The following is a 16,387-nucleotide window of genomic DNA, read 5'->3' on the forward strand; positions in this document are numbered from 1 at the left end:
TTAATATGTTTTGAGATAAAACCAATTTATTTATCACTGTAAATTTACAAACCAACACTAATTATATAAACAAAGCTTTTTTGTTACAAGAATGGATTTCCTTTAGATGCATAAGGCCCCTACATATGCCAAAAACAAGACAAAAATATTTAGTCCAATCAGAATTTTTGGAACAACTACTTTATCAACAACATCCTATAACAAACATATGTCTCTAGGTGATGGTTCTTGTCCATGAAAAACTTAACAGTAACCTTATTGCTAGACAATATCATCACTAAATAGGAATAGAAGTTGCCTTAATGCACAACAATGTCAACAATAACCAATTGACATTGAGCTATTAGAGTTACCAATAAAACTATATTTAAACTGGTGATGCTCCCACGAACTGTCACAAAGGAGTATTTGTGGGCAACAATGTTAATGTAATCTCCCTCAAACTTAATGTTAATGTTAATGTAATCAAACTTTTGTTACGTTAGCCATAGTCCCTTACTTTGACAATTATCAGTCATGGGTCTATGGTTTACACCCTCAAAATCTTATCAGAAGCATTCTTCAAATGTGTTAGGCTTTGAAAACCCGAGACCATACCTTTTTAATGAAATACACAGAAACACAAGAAAACAAAAGAAAACCCCGCTCTGAACGCTTTATCTGGATGTCAAATTTTATACATCGGTGACCATAATTATCGACGAATCTGTCTTTTGGTCCATCGCCTTTCCGCTGTCATTCTATATCTCCGATCTCCAATTGGCTAATCTCCGCCATCCAATTCTTCTCCAATCTAACGGTAAGCATTCACTCCAAACGTTTAAACTGACACGTCAGTCATCCATCATCGATCTGCGCGTAGTGGATCCAATCGTCCACATCTATTTCATGCGGATAAGTAACATCGGAATTAAGTGCCCGATAATGCGGTTTCCCTATTCAACCTCGTGCTACCTATCGAAGGTTTAATGGGATCGGGCGACTGGCCTTCAATACAACTTACGGACTTTTGCTTGCCCAAAAACCACTTCCACTGTTGCAAAACCACTTTCGCAATCCAACAGTTGTAATTTATTCACGATACAACGGCCACGATTGAATCGTGAATGAATGTGCCTTCCATCATATAGATAGCTACACACGGTCCATCATGTACCAGAGGTGGTTCCCCCTCTTGATATACGAAGATCTGATATGCTTCTCCAGTTCCCTGTAACTCCTGATAACAAAGACACAAAAAAATTCAAATCAAATAAGTTCTACTAACAATGACCAAAATCCATGTATTTAAGATATAATGAACCATCGTGTGTATATATATATTTTTAAATAAATTTTTACTACTGAAAGGAATGAGCATTTCAGTAGATGTCGCAGGTTGGGACAGAGAAATCCCTCGGCTCTGATTTCTGTTCTGTTTCTAAAATTTCTTACCTCATGGCTGCTCGAACATGTCTCATGTCGATTTCCACCTTCAAAACATTATGCCTCCCCTTCTACATTGCTTACCATACATCCATCCGCAAAACAAAATTCAATTCAATTATGTTCCCATTTCTTAAAACCCATTAAGTTATCTAAAAATTATTATAAAAGTATTGTAAAATATTATTAAAATTGGCAAACCCATCTAAAATATTTCTTAGAATACTATTGACTATTATCAAGAAGAAGACAAAAAAAGATTCACCGATATTAGGTTCAATCACCTTATGGACAGAGCTGTTTTTATAAGGAATTCCGCCAATTGATTCGATTGAGGGTGACGGTGCTGGGGATTGGGATTCATGTATTGATACAGAGGGACCAGATGAAGGAAATCCATGATTCTTTGTGAAATAAATGATAGTACCAAATTGACATGATAGGAATCGAGGAGCAAAAGACTAGCGACGATTAATATAAGAGTGAGCACTAGACTCCACTTCAGGTTACATAGTTCATCCATAATGGCCAGCCTTCATGGCATATCCCCTTAACAAGAGTTCTTCCCATGTCTTTGAAGGGATCATTCATTCATCTGTCAAATCTCTACAACTGTATCAATTTGCATTACACACATAGTTCCCGACATACACTATTTTACATTTTTGGGACATACACTATGATACATCCCTCGAGCGAAGCTTCATCTAATGTGTCGCTCCATCTAATGTGTGGTTATCTACATGGAGGAGGCCAATTGAAACGGTAAGTATCGCTATATGAAGTTGAAACTGTTAGTGATTGCCACGCTAAATCAATGTCTTACATCCCTCTGGCCAATTTTCATATAGGAGAAGTGAAACGGTGAGTGAGGTCTAGGCGGAATTAAAACTTTTGGTGTTCCTAAGGTAATTGAAATGGATGGTGATCGCGATTCGTACGTTTCACAACCATTTTCAGTCTTCCACTTCGTCTTAATCATAATAGGTGGTGATTAACAAATGGTATGGTAAATTTTTAATCATTCTTTGTAAAAAATTAATTTAAGTCTGCTTTAAACATGTGATTTAGACATTCAAGTAAATTAGTGGTGTGAATTATATCCATTGATATAGTGGAAACCACGAGAATACACTGGCATCTTTCAATTTTGGCCATCTGATCAAAAATATTAATTAATGAAATGATTAAAGTGTCCAACTCCAATAGAAGGGACACCTATCAGCGTAATTAATATAAAGTTAAATTATATATTTTATCTCAATTTCTTAATTTTTTTTTTTATCTTTATTACTTTTATATGTTTGTTTTATCGCGTTCTTTCCATCAGTAAGGGAACATCAATTATATATCGAACATCAAATCCTGATGTTTTATGGGTATCCAATAAATAAACTCTATTTATTTACCCTCCCATATAGTGGAGTGGAGAAATGCGGGTCGCTGCTGGTATAGGTCCAACCCTAACCTCAGTTCCACAGTATTTACCATGCCCTGTGAGGGCCTTCGGTTCAGTTTAGTTGCTGCAAAAAAAGAGTTGAATTGTGCTATGAAACCCCAGGACCAACAGAAATACTTTCACATAACGATTTTCCCGATTCAAAGATTCAGAGTTATGAATGGCGTTCAACTGGCGGCGGAAATCTCACTTATGAGTGACAAACAATTTTTTCCCGATGTGCGCGGATTCGCTTTGGCCCATGGATTCACCCTACGAAAAACAGATCACGGTTTCGAAAGTTACTGCTATACTGGAGGGCTTAAGATCCATGGGAATACAAAGCGCCGCTGCCTCCGGGAGCGAATCCAACGCCTTTTTCCTTCATCTGTCCAGGTCGAGGTTAGGGGGTTAGCGGGGTGGGACCGCCTAATCAAGCGGATCTTTGCAGAAACAGGAGGAAATTACTTCTTCGTGAAAGCGCACGACGATGCCCGAGTAAGCGAGCTCGATAAGGAAGAGTTTGATAAACTCCAGAGTAAATTTTGGAGGGCCCCGACGCGGAAACGTCGTCGCTTAGACACTTTTGGTGGGAAAAAAAGGGAATCAAAGTCAAAAAGGATAAATAAGGGGGGTGCCACCCCGTTACCACGGGGCGAACGGAAGTTGCCGCCACGACCGTGGAAGCCTCCTTAAGTTCTCTTCAGTGCCGTCAGCGCTCTAAAGGATATTCTATCTCAGTTCTGAGGGAGGGTAAAATGGTTTCCTAATATGGGCAAATCTGCTCTGCTGCTAACTCCATGCATATTCAGATAACGCTCCGCCCAATCATTCTGGATAACGCTTGCATCCTCTGTCTTACCGCGGCTGCTGGCACAGAGTTAGCCGATGCTTATTCCTCAGATACCGTCATTTTTTCTTCTTTGAGAAAATAAGTTCATGACCCGTGGGCCTTCTCCCTTCACGCGGCATTGCTCCGTCAGGCTTTCGCCCATTGCGGAAAATTCCCCACTGCTGCCTCCCGTAGGAGTCTGGGCTGTGTCTCAGTCCCAGTGTGGCTGATCATCCTCTCGGACCAGCTACTCATCGTCGCCTTGGTAAGCCATTGCCTCACCAACTAACTAATCAGATGCGAGCCCCTCCTTGGGTGGATTCCTCCTTTTCCTCCTCAGCCTATGGGGTATTAGCAGCCGTTTCCAGCTGTTATTCTTGATCCCACGATTGACCTTGCTCTAGTGACATATATAATGAATGTCACTATCTCTGGTCTCGAAGTCACCTCTAAGGAGGGAAATCTCAGGTTGAAAAAACCACCCCCACTATTCATTCCCTAACATATTAGTTGGCATTACCCATAGCAGCTCATTGAAACCAGCCCTAGAACCTCAAACTAGACCTAGAACTTGAACTCTTACTTATCAAAACCTCCGCCTCCTCTCCTCTCCTTATCAGTCGAGCCCCCTAAAGGGTCCTCTCCTTAACAGTCGAGCCTGCTTACGCATCCTTATCAGTCGAGCCCCCTAAAGGGTCCTCGTGGGGCCAAATTAGTAGGGAAATCTTGAAAAACCTCCGCGCTATATATATATATATATATATATATATATAAAAATAGGGGAGAAAATGACAAATTGTGCATCCCGAGCACTTTCAATCTCTCCTGTAGGCAAGCACTCGATAAAGCAAGTCGTAAGGCAAGCACTCGAACTTTCTCCTGTAGGCAAGTGTAGGCAAGCACTCGAAAGTCAATTACTCAATTCCACTAGAATAATGGTTTTATGGATGGTTAGCCCTTCATAATGGATGGTGAATGGATGGATGGAGGGTTACTGTAATATATCTACCTCTCTTCTATAGGAAGGCCGGCCTCTCTATCTCTATAGCCAGTCTCTATCTGATGATATAGATCATTTCAATATATAGGGGACATATTCACTCAGTAAGATCCCTACTGATCAGTAACTAATCTTACCCAATACCAATCTGGGTGGGCTCTAAAGAATAGCCAATCTGGGTGGGAAGGCCAGCCTCTCTATCTCTCTAGGAAAGCCAGTCTCTTTACCTTATGAATAAGAGGGACATTGAGAAACATAACCCCAAGGAAGACCTTCTTATCTCAAGGGTCATTGATACTAGGAGACTAGTCGCAATAGTCGTGTACAACCATGAGCAAACGGCTTATAAAAGAAACTGGATGGCTGGATGGCTTATAGTCGTTGATACTAGTCCCCGTGCTTCTATCTCTAACGCTTGAGGAAATACAGACTCTTTCCCGTGCTTATCTATCTTTTCCGGGAAGGGTCTCTTTCCCGGGGAGGTCGGGTTATCTTAATAGTCGTACCCACCAGTCTTCTTATCAAATAGTTAGGAGAGCTAGTAGGTCCACCCACGCCCCGCATTCAGTTCCATACGCTTTCAGTACGCCTTACATTCCATCCGCACCTGCCTACTCACAGGGGGGGGCAGGGTCTACTACTACAGCTACACATACAGCTACTACACAGAGAAGAGTGACACATAGATAGATAAATTCTCATAATAGCTTATATAATACAACAGCTAAATAGTGCAGGGATAGCACTTCATCTTAACCGCTACTCGAGCCAATAATAGCAGAGCCCCTGTCAGTGCCGATTGAATATCCTATATGCTCACATTGGATTGGAAGAGATCATGTTATCGAGCTAGACCGGATCATCTCGAAAGTGAACATCTATTCACTTGGACATTGCTAATGATGGAACAGGTTTGAAACAATTTTGTTCATACATAATAGCAGGGAGAGGCAAAGATATTTTATCGTTTGTATGTACCAATACACAATGTAGGGATTGGTCCCATTTATATTGATAAAAAAAGAGGAAAGAAACGAGATATTCTAATCCTTCCATTCGTTCATGAACGATACCTTTGCAATTTATGGACTAAGTCAGATATAATTTTTGATGAAAAAATATCATTTTTCTACTAAAGAGTGGAGCTATTACTGTTCCATAAACAGTAATACTTTACTGCACTGCGGGAAAAAAATAAAATACTGAGATCAAATGCTCAGTCAAAATGATAACTTTATCATTTTGTGCTATGCAATGAAAAAAAAGGTCAAAATAGGAAGTCTCTAGGTTAATGGGCCTTTTCCGTTCCGTAGAAAGATTCGGGGTTATTCGTTTTCAGGATCAATAGTGGACGAACGGAGAGAGAGGGATTCGAACCCTCGGTACGGATGATCCGTACTACGGATTAGCAATCCGCCGCTTTGGTCCGCTCAGCCATCTCTCCAAGAAGGGAATGGGATTCTTGGCTAGTGGATGATGCCCACTTGCTCATGTTAGTGCCTGTAACCACCTGTTCTACAAGAACTTTCACTTGCTACTGCATTCAACCTAGGAAATGGGATGGAGTTATGCCTAACCTCTTCTGAAGCCAGGAATATATGTAGGGTACGGCACTATGAGGAGAGAGAATCCCCTTTAGCCCTAGACCACGAACTTCATGAATGCTTAGGAAGTACTGCTATTAACAACCCTTCGCTAGAGAAATGAGATACCTGAGCTAGTTACTCTGAACATGCATGCTACCTGAGATGGAGAGATAGGCATTCCCTGAGATGTGATACGAATAGAAAAGACCTTAGCTAGTGAGATAGGCCTTACCTACTCGAATGAGATCACCACTACCATTACCTGATTGCATGAGCGGGTTTGGCACTACGGTGTGGGATTAGGATTTGGCATGACCTACCTGAGTCGGTGAGATCAATATTACCTGAGCGATTTTACCTAACCTGAACGATTTTACCTAACCTTACGCTCAACCTTCATCCTCAGAGTACAGGTAGAATAAAGGTCCTAAATGCTAACCCTAAGAAGACTGGTCAGAAGATGGAATAATTACATATATAATATATGCATTGATAAGAATCAGAGTGGGTACGGCGCGGGTATCAGCCCCTTGCCCGGTGCGGACAAGCAATCAATTACCTTGCTCTCCTTTTGTCGAGCAAGCAATCAATTAATTTGACTTATTGGGTGGCCCCTCTCAAATAAGTAACTAAAAAGTCATGCTTACGCATCCTCTCCTTATCAGTCGAGCCCCTCACCCATCAGAATGAGTGAGTGACCCCTATAAAGGAGTAGGGGCGATGGCGGCCTTAACAGTCGAGCATGCTTACGCATCCTGCCGGTCCTTGCCCTCAGCGGACAAGTAGTTTCAATTTACTTATTGGGTGGGGGGGCGGTGGTCGAGCCCCTCACCATCAGAATAGTGAGTGACCCCTATGAAGAAGTAAGGGCCCACCTGTCCTCTCCCGGTGGTTGAGCCCCTCACCATCGGAATAGTGAGTGACCCCTATGAAGAAGTAAGGGCCCTCCGGTCCTCTCCCGGTGGTCGAGCCCCTCACCATCGGAATAGCCTATAAATCGTCTATATTAGTTCTTTTCTAGGGAACTGATATCACACGAATAGGGTAAAAGATCGTTCAAAGGGCCTATAGTGATTTATCATAGGGATGAGCCGACTTGAAATTTTGGCACTTTTTGAAATTTTGGCACTTTTTGAAATTTTGGCACTATAGAGTCTTCTAATAGAAATGTTGGATTGTTTCGAATGATCTTCATTTCTCCAGCCGGTCAGGCAACGAACCCTCAAGTATCTCTTTTCCAAAATTTATTTATTCGTGTCCAAAAGCATTTGCGTGTTCTTGTTCAAGCCGTATGAAGGGAAATTCTCATGTACGGTTTTCAGAGGGGGAATTTCAGTTTACCTATCTCAATAAAGTATACGATCGGTTCGAAGAGCGTCTCGAGATTCAGGCGATTGCGGATGATATCACCAGTAAATATGTTCCTCCTCATGTCAATATATTTTATTGTCTAGGGGGGATCACACTTACTTGTTTTTTAGTACAAGTAGCTACTGGTTTTGCTATGACTTTTTACTATCGTCCGACCGTTACAGAAGCTTTTCCCTCTGTTCAATACTTAATAACCGAAGTTAACTTTGGTTGGTTAATCCGATCAATTCATCGATGGTCGGCAAGTATGATGGTTCTAATGATGATCCTGCACGTATTCCGTGTTTATCTCACAGGTGGATTCAACAAACCCCGTGAATTAACTTGGGTCACAGGTGTAATTTTGGTTGTGTTGACCGTATCCTTTGGTGTAACTGGTTATTCTTTGCCCTGGGATCAAATTGGTTATTGGGCAGTGAAAATTGTGACTGGTGTGCCTGAGGCTATTCCTGTAATAGGATCTCCTCTGGTAGAATTATTACGTGGAAGTGTTAGTGTGGGTCAATCTACCTTGACTCGTTTTTATAGTTTACACACTTTCATATTACCCCTTCTTACTGTTGTATTTATGCCAATGCACTTTCTAATGATCCGTAAGCAGGGTATTCCAGGTCCTTTATAGAGAGGAAAGATAGATTGAAAATAACTATTCATAACTTATTGTTCCGAATAACGACAGTAATATATCATCGCCAGGAATATTTATTATTCAAAAATGGAAATATCCATAGAAAATATGGTCCTTGGATTTCTCCTTTCGATTTTGGAGTATTATTCATCCAATACAAACAAATAATTGGAGTAGATTCTCAGACGGAGAAGATGGATTATGGGAGTGTGTGACTTGAACTATTGATTAGGCCATGCAGATACTTTCTCCGACCTACCACATAAATATTTCTGATAAAATGTGTCTCTGTCCCAATTTCCTTATCAGAAATAGGAAGTTTAGCACCTGGGTGGAAAGGAATTGGTCAGTTTGTTCCGTTCCAAGAGAATTCTTTCTATGATCGAATTCGAATCAGGAAGGGCTCCGTGAGATCCGGACAATGGGACAATATTTTCATATATTCAATAATTGGACTATATGACTTTACTTCTCCTTTTCATAGTGTGAAAATGCATCCATTTCCCTTGCATCCATTTCGATGGGAAAACTATTGGAGTGAAAGAAGGGATCTAAGGAAGGAGAGAGGCCGGATCAATAACAAGTCAATACATTGTATGCTAAAAAACTTTTGAGGTCTATTCGTGGTGATAAACACAAATTACAAGGACTAAGATGGTCCAAAAGGCATATCGATCATGATCGAATTTGTGAGCTTACTTGGGTCATGAGCATTTAACTGGAATAATAAAATGACCAATGATGGATGATCATAGACATTATTAGTTCCTATTTTTCCAATTCGTCTTCCATCACGGGAAAAAATAAGTGATATATACTTCCTCCAGTTATTGTTCGAGCCGGATGATAAAAATTGGCATGTCCGGTTCTTTCGGGGGATAGATCCATAAAGATCTACTTATCCCAATAACAAAGAAACCTGACCTAAATGATCTTGTATTAAGGGCTAAATTAGCTAAAGGTATGGGACATAATTATTATGGAGAGCCCGATTGGCCCAATGATCTTTCATATATTTTTCCAGTAGTAATTTTAGGTACTATTGCATGTACAATAGGTTTAGCGGTTCTAGAACCATCAATGATTGGTGAACCAGCAAATCCATTTGCAACTCCTTTGGAGATATTGCCCGAATGGTATTTTTTCCCTGTATTCCAAATACTTCGTACAGTACCTAACAAATTATAGGTGTCCTTTTAATGGGCTCAGTACCCACGGGACCCACTGGACAGGTTACTAAGGGATACCCGTTGATGTTGCAGTTTCTTACTTTTCACCAGTTAACCCAGTCAATGAACCAGGAGTTTAAGCACCAGCACCAGTTTTCTCAATATACAAAGCAGTCAATGCAGTTGGTTAAGCATAACCAGTTGATCCAGGACCAGCAGCTCTAGGCCAGCCAGCATCTAAGCCAAAGCCAGCCAGCCTTTGCTACTACCCTTACCTAATCATTCATCACCGTCACTACCACCAGCTTATCCACCACCTTCTGGTTATTCAGTATTTTGAGAATATTAAGCCTAAACTGTTGACTCTATCCAATATTGAGTCAGTTTACCACCCAGCAGCCATTGAAGCAGTTGTTGGTGGTGATCTTCCCGACCTCGCTCGTGTTTCTATTGTGTTGGTTATATTCCCATGCCTGCTCCCTATGGAAGGTAACTATCAGGACCACGCCCTCCTATTGATGGCAGGTTGATCTCAGGACCTAATGCATGCTTCCCGCAAGGCAGGTTCATATAGGACCTCAGGCATGCCTCTTGAAGGGGCCTAAGGTAGGGTCTATTATCTGGACAGTCAATTGCTAGACCTTTCAAACCAACAAGCAGGTCTTTGGGATAACCTTTCTGTTCTCTTAGTCACCTTAGTCTTAAAGTCCCTAGATAGAGCCTGGGTCTTTCCAACGTTCTTTCCATTAGTCAGAATGGTTGGGTCAAACCTGAAGCACGCAGAAAGGGGAAGCTTAGGAGGGGTTTGGTTACTGGCGATGTGGTGCCTAGATGGTCCTACCAATAAGTATCCAATAAGCATGGTCAAGAGCTGTTGTTAGAAAGGACTGACAGCTCAGTTTTCCTTAGATGGAGAACTATTCTCTTCCAGTCCAGAAATGGTCTTTTTTGCTAACACGATGCAAGTTGTCCAATTGTCAATAATGGACCTTTAGGGCGGCTTATCCCTTAGCCACAAGTCATTCCCGTATTCTACCATTGACCAGTCGATCTCCCTCTATCCCAACCACATGATCGAAGTGCCTCACCGAACCTTAGATGTGTTCTTAAAAAAAGAAAAAAGAATCTGATTAGGAATGGAGTGCAGTGAGTGAACGACAGCGAACTAGATGCCTATCAATGGTAAGCCCAATCTGTCTGATCCAATGGAACGTCCCGGTAGATCTGATGCATCCCCTTCACTGCAGAACTGGGAAGATCCATAGAATAGGGCGTTGTTTCCCTGTCATTCTACTCGCGCTTCTGTTCCCTCCATTCGGCTATCTATAGGGGATAGAATGAACAAGAAGCTTCATCCCCCCCCTCAGTGTTCATGAATGGAAAGCAATTCATATGATACTTTTGCATTCCAATCCAACACAGTAGGTGCATTATCTTTAGCCACCCTCATTTCCCCACTTCCCGGTGAATCGATTCTGTTTCCCCATGAATCAATTGTTCTATCTAATTTATACATTACGCGCATGGCATGTAATAGACGAATGAGCTTCGGCACGAGACCCCATTTTATAAGGCGAAACCCCCAACCTCGTCCTGCCACGGCTGGAAACCCACCCCAACCCAACAACAGAAAGCCCAGTTGTATTTCTTTCTAAGAAAAGAGTATATTCGCAACTATAGTTAGCGCGAGACTATGATGACCAAGAGGAGAAGTAGGAATCTCCCATTTGTTCCTATCTGGAATGAATGGGATAAGGAAAGCGGGGTCAATCTCTACGAACGAGACTAACGACTCTGTTCTTTCGGGGTGCATGAACGAATGAACACTGCTCCCTACCTAAGAGGCAGGCCTTGATGGCAGGCAGCTGTATCTTTTCTTATCGAGGCCCTTGTGCCATGCATCTAGAGATCACAAGGCCCTGTACCCTGCCGGACACATCGGACAAAGGTCAAGCAGTATCAGGCCCCTTCCCGGCTGGCTACTGGATCACTCTAGTGCTTCCCCTGGCTCGGTCGGGGTAGGGTACTACGAACCCTCTGCCTGCCATCCATTGCAGCATAGCAAAGCCATTCAATGAGCGATTTTCCCTCTCCTTATCAGTCGAGCCGATGGCGGCCTTATTAGTCGAGCGTGCTTACGCACCCTGCCGGACCTCCCTATGGAAGAAAGAAGCAGGTCAGGCGCAGTGATTGGATATTCCGGTACTCATTGGGACTGGGACATGTTGCATGCAAAGAAAAGAACAAGTTAGGCGCTTTTATTAGATAATAAACATCTGGCACAGTGATTGGAAGAATGGAGAAAGATTTTGGCACTGTGCAAAGAAGATTCTGGTACATATTCAATAGAAGCGCCAGACTGCCTTTTGATAAGCGCCAGACTGTCCCCCATCCACTACTAGCCTTAAGAGAAGCTTAGAGAGGTTATAAGAAGGTTTATTTCATCCACGCACTATCCAGTATAAAGGTAGCTACGGGAAGTGATGAAGCCTCACACTAGTCTCTATGAGTCTTTTTTACTGACAGCTTTATTGTCCCCTTCGGGCTTACTAGTTAGGATTTACTATCTCCCTTCAGTCGTTCAGCCAGTCTAGTCTGTCCGGGGAAGGGCTTTAGCCAGCCAGTCAATGCAGTGGGGTTGTTGTTACACACTAGTCTGTAAGTGTCACTAAGGATGGACCGGAACCAAATAGTGTGTGTGGTTTCACCCGGCCGGTCAATACAAGCAAGAAAGGCCGGCACCACTACGCGTCTGGTTTCACTAGCAATATAGTGGTTTGCGGTTTCACTAGCCTGGACTATAAGCTTAGAGAGTACAAGACAGACATGGATTCACAGACAGACACAGAGAGACAAGCACATATTTCGGTACAGACAAAGAAAAGAATAGATTGCATGCAAATAAAGATGCGGGACTACTAACTTCAGAAGGATGGGAAGCTGGAAAAAGAAAACTACCCTTCTTATAAAGATTAGGTTCTAACTAGCTAGCCTGGATTAGTAGAGAACGTAGCAAACTAAGACTAGACCGCATGTAGAGAAAGAAAAGTAGAACACGTAGCTTAGTGGGATTAGATAATAACTAGCTAGTAGAGCACGTAGCCTTCCTTCTTAGAGCCTAAGAGAGGGACATATAAAGACTAACTTCTCCCCGACCGAAGGGAGGCACCATCTAAGCCTTATTAGTAGATAGAATAGATTCCGGTTCCGGAAAGAATAGATAGTGCCTGGCTCACTCATATAGTGTGTGTGGTTTCACTAGCCTTAGACTCATAGTGGGAAGTTTCACTAAGGATGGGATGGATCAAGACAGATTGCATGCAAAGGAAGAAGTGGAACTCAATCACACTAGCCTTCTTTGAATCGTAGAGAGGTAACTAGCTATCGTAGTTGGAAGTTTGACTAAGGATGGTGGGATGGCTCACTTCGGCCTTCTTAGAATGCATAGAAATAAAGATGCGGGACTTCACTAGCCTTAAGAAAGATTGCAAAGAGGAGAGTGGGATGGATATGGAGGTATCAATGTAGTAGCGAAGAAGAGCCTTTCGAAGGGCCTTTCGAGGGCATGTCTGGTCATTGCAAGGCCCTTTCAATGGAGGGTTGACGTCAGATTGATACCTCTTCCTTCGTGAACTGTTGGACACCTAATCCTAAAGGGTTAGTGTGGAAGCTGAAAAGACTAAGCAGTCCAAGAGACCTTGGGATCTGAATCCCAAGAGTCACGTATTGTACTATAAATGTGTATCTTATGTTAATAAAAAAATGTACTAAATGATTTATCTTTCCTATTCTTTGTTGTCCATGTGTGTTTAACATGGTATCAGAGCCACTTGTTTTTCTGTGGCCTGTTATGTGCATTTCATGTCAGTCCTGGCCCTCTGCCATATAACGCATCTGTCCAAAACGGTTCTGAGATGCTTGTCTGTCAATTTTATTGACTGCGCACTCTGACATATTAAATGTTGAACGTTTGTCTGTGGCTCTACCCTTGAACGTTAATGCATTAATTAACTTCTGCATATGCTCTCTGCTCTCTATCCGTTTTCTCTGCGCATCTGACAAACCTGCTCTCTGACTGCCAGAGACTGCGCCTCTGTCCATAACTGCGCCCTAACGCTTCTCTCAGGTCTGCTCAACTGCCATTGTGACTACCGTTAGTGCCTGCTCTCATACTTTCCGCTCTTTGTAATTTCTGAGAAACGCTCCTGCTCTCAGACTTTTCCGTGCCTGCTCTCAGAAGGGACTCGACCTCATATGGAGAATGATGTGTAAAAGTTAAGCGTTATTGGAATTACATGACTTTTGCATGCCGCAGAGAAGAAAGTGAAGCGTGGTGCGTTTCTAGTTGCGAACTGCATATCAATCGTTGCCTACCATGGCACGCTTGGTTTCTTTGAGTTATGGGGAAAGGAGATTATCTTCTGATCACTGGCAAATAGTCAAGGATCTCTGCAACATGGGGGCTCTGCTGCTGAAGCTGAAACAAATGTGAATTCATGGAGATTGACTGTCCTGTCGCTAATTTTAGTCGCTGAACCTCCTCGCTGAGAGCCTCATTTAATGCATCTCGAAATTGGGCTTGCTGGTCCATGGCTTGCAGCCGAAGCTTGAGCTCATTATTTTCATTAGTGAGCCCCATCGAATCTCTCTGCAAAAGGGTAAGTTGTGCGGACAATGTGGTAGCCTCAGTTTGCAACGTTTGCACCTTACGTTCCAGCTCGGAGATGTAGCGCATCTTTCTTTCCTTAGAGCGTGCAGCCGACTGCCGATTGGCCAATATTCTCTTTGCACGTTTTGGATCGGTCATAGCAATCTCTGCTAGTTTTTCGTTGGACATTATTTTATTGAGCTCAGGTCCACTGAATTCGCCATTGCCAAATTCAAGTTTGAAATTCATGCTCCCATCCATGGAATTACTGTGAAAATGTTTGATGTTACGGCCTGTAGGAGAGGGGGACGGTTTCTGATTCGGATTCTCACTGTTTTGGAAGCTACTAAGAACATTGTCCATTGAAACACCCCGGACATGATGAGGATGATGATGAGAAGCAGCGTTCTGCTAGGCTTTGTGCTGCATGAGATTTATGATTAGAATTGTACTACTACTGCGGAAAAGGTTGGCAAGTATATGCAATAGTGGGTAGGAACCAAGTGCACTTTTTTTGGTTACGTTTTTCTCGTGCACACAAGGTTTTGTAAAATTCAATTGCAAATACCCGGCAAGCAGGGATTAGTTTGCTATGTAAAGTAATAGTTTCTGGCAGTGATGGTTTTATGATTTACATGACCTTTGGAATTGTCTCTCGCTAACATAGGTAGTTTGACTTTTATTTGATGAAGAAAATGAGAAATTTTCTATAGTCAGAGTATCCTTGGGACAGCAGTAAGCTTTTGAAGATCTATAAATGCTGATTAAGGAATAGAACAGCGTGGTGACTTCCACAGTGCTGAAAGCCGAGGCTCGAATCTGTACCACATTTTGTAGACTGTAGATTATTCTCCTTTTATTGCCGTGTAAAATCAAGTATTGAATGTGTGGCTAGCAAGAGCACTGTATTTGTTGTTTAGATTGGAGGGTAACGAGTGCCTGTATCGGCTCACAGTTGTACACCGAATCAAATCAGTAATTGTTTCATGAGGTCTGACATCCGGAGATAATTATTCCTCTGAGCAGGGAAGCATTATCGTTGTCATTTCTCTGAATTTGAGTTTTTTGGATGAAATTCTATCGCAGAATTCAATTTGGCTATCTACATGCATGTCTGTTTAATTTGATACTGTGCACAAGCTTTCGCTTATAGACAAATGGATGTGCCTCGTTGCAGTTGTATTGTTGAATGGTGAATGCAGTATAACTGGAGTTAACGCTGATAGATGATTTGTAAGTCAAATTTTTTATGACTTGGCACATGCTCAAGCAGATTTTAAGAGCAGTATTGAAGCCACCTCGAAGCAGATTTGGTGTTGTCTGTGGAACAATTTGAAACAACCTCTGAGTGAAGTGATTCGTGGAGAAGTGATCAGCATTGTGAAGTGAATTTGAAGCATTTTTGAAGACATTTTTGGAAGTCATTTTTTTGCAGTTTCTTGTAGAGATTTTGGAGCAGTTTCTTGTAGAGATTTTGCATGATTTCCATAGCAGCTAGATGCTCTGAAGTTTGAAGTTGAGGACAGCGCTCATCTTCACATTTATATATTTTTTGCATTGGTGATGTTATGCTCCAGTTCATTCTTGAAACGAACTGTGGACTGTTGATTTACCATGTGCCCAATTGTACCAATGTTTATTGTAGCTTGACGAGAAATGTTTATTGTAGTTTAACTTGGTAACATCCAACTTACTCAGGTCCTGCTCCATCAACCATTTTCGCGAAATTGTTGCCACTTGATAAGCCCTTACAATATCTTGTAGTACAATATTATTTTTCTGTCGCTGTTGCCTCAGTTGTGTTTTTTAAGTGACATTGAAGAAAAATGGCCAAACTTGAAGATGCATTAAAGTTATTGAATATCCTAATTCATTCCACTGTTGATGAGATGGTCAAAGTTAACAAAGAAACTCTCTTTGACATCCAAACCTCTCTGCAAACTACACGTGAGAATATTGAGTTTTTGCAGCTTGAAACAAAGCTATAGCAGGAAGAATTACACCAGTGGAGTCATCATTCTGAACCTGTTTCTGTTCAGAACAATGAAGTAGACTCCCATAAACAGCAAGTCAATAATGTTACAGTTCATTCAGATAAAGCAGCAAAGTTACATGCAGATGCAGAGGTTCAGTCTGCACTTCCCAAGCCCATCATCAGACCTTGGGAACAGCTTGTCCACAACAAGCATAGAACTGGTCTTGGATATGACAAGGACTTGTCCTTTCATATTCCAGACTATGCCAAGCCCATTCAGTTTCAAAGTGCTGGATTCATTCATGACAGTTCACC

The 16,387-nt window shown here is 42.0% G+C and overlaps 1 non-coding gene and 1 pseudogene across 1 annotated transcript; both read right to left on the reverse strand.

Annotated features, from left to right (window-relative positions):
* Window positions 1-6,051: 6,051 nt before the first annotated feature.
* TRNAS-GCU (transfer RNA serine (anticodon GCU)) lies at window positions 6,052-6,139 on the reverse strand. The gene has a single exon. It is a non-coding gene; the product is annotated as a tRNA-Ser (tRNA).
* A 7,724-nt stretch (window positions 6,140-13,863) lies between these two features.
* Window positions 13,864-14,460, reverse strand: LOC149145161 (bZIP transcription factor 29 pseudogene; annotated as a pseudogene).
* Between the last annotated feature and the right edge of the window lie 1,927 nt (window positions 14,461-16,387).

Source organism: Pinus tabuliformis, chromosome X (assembly GCF_031772625.1).
Source record: "Pinus tabuliformis cultivar Carrire ecotype Pingquan chromosome X, CPIR1, whole genome shotgun sequence".
NCBI lineage: Eukaryota > Viridiplantae > Streptophyta > Pinopsida > Pinales > Pinaceae > Pinus > Pinus tabuliformis.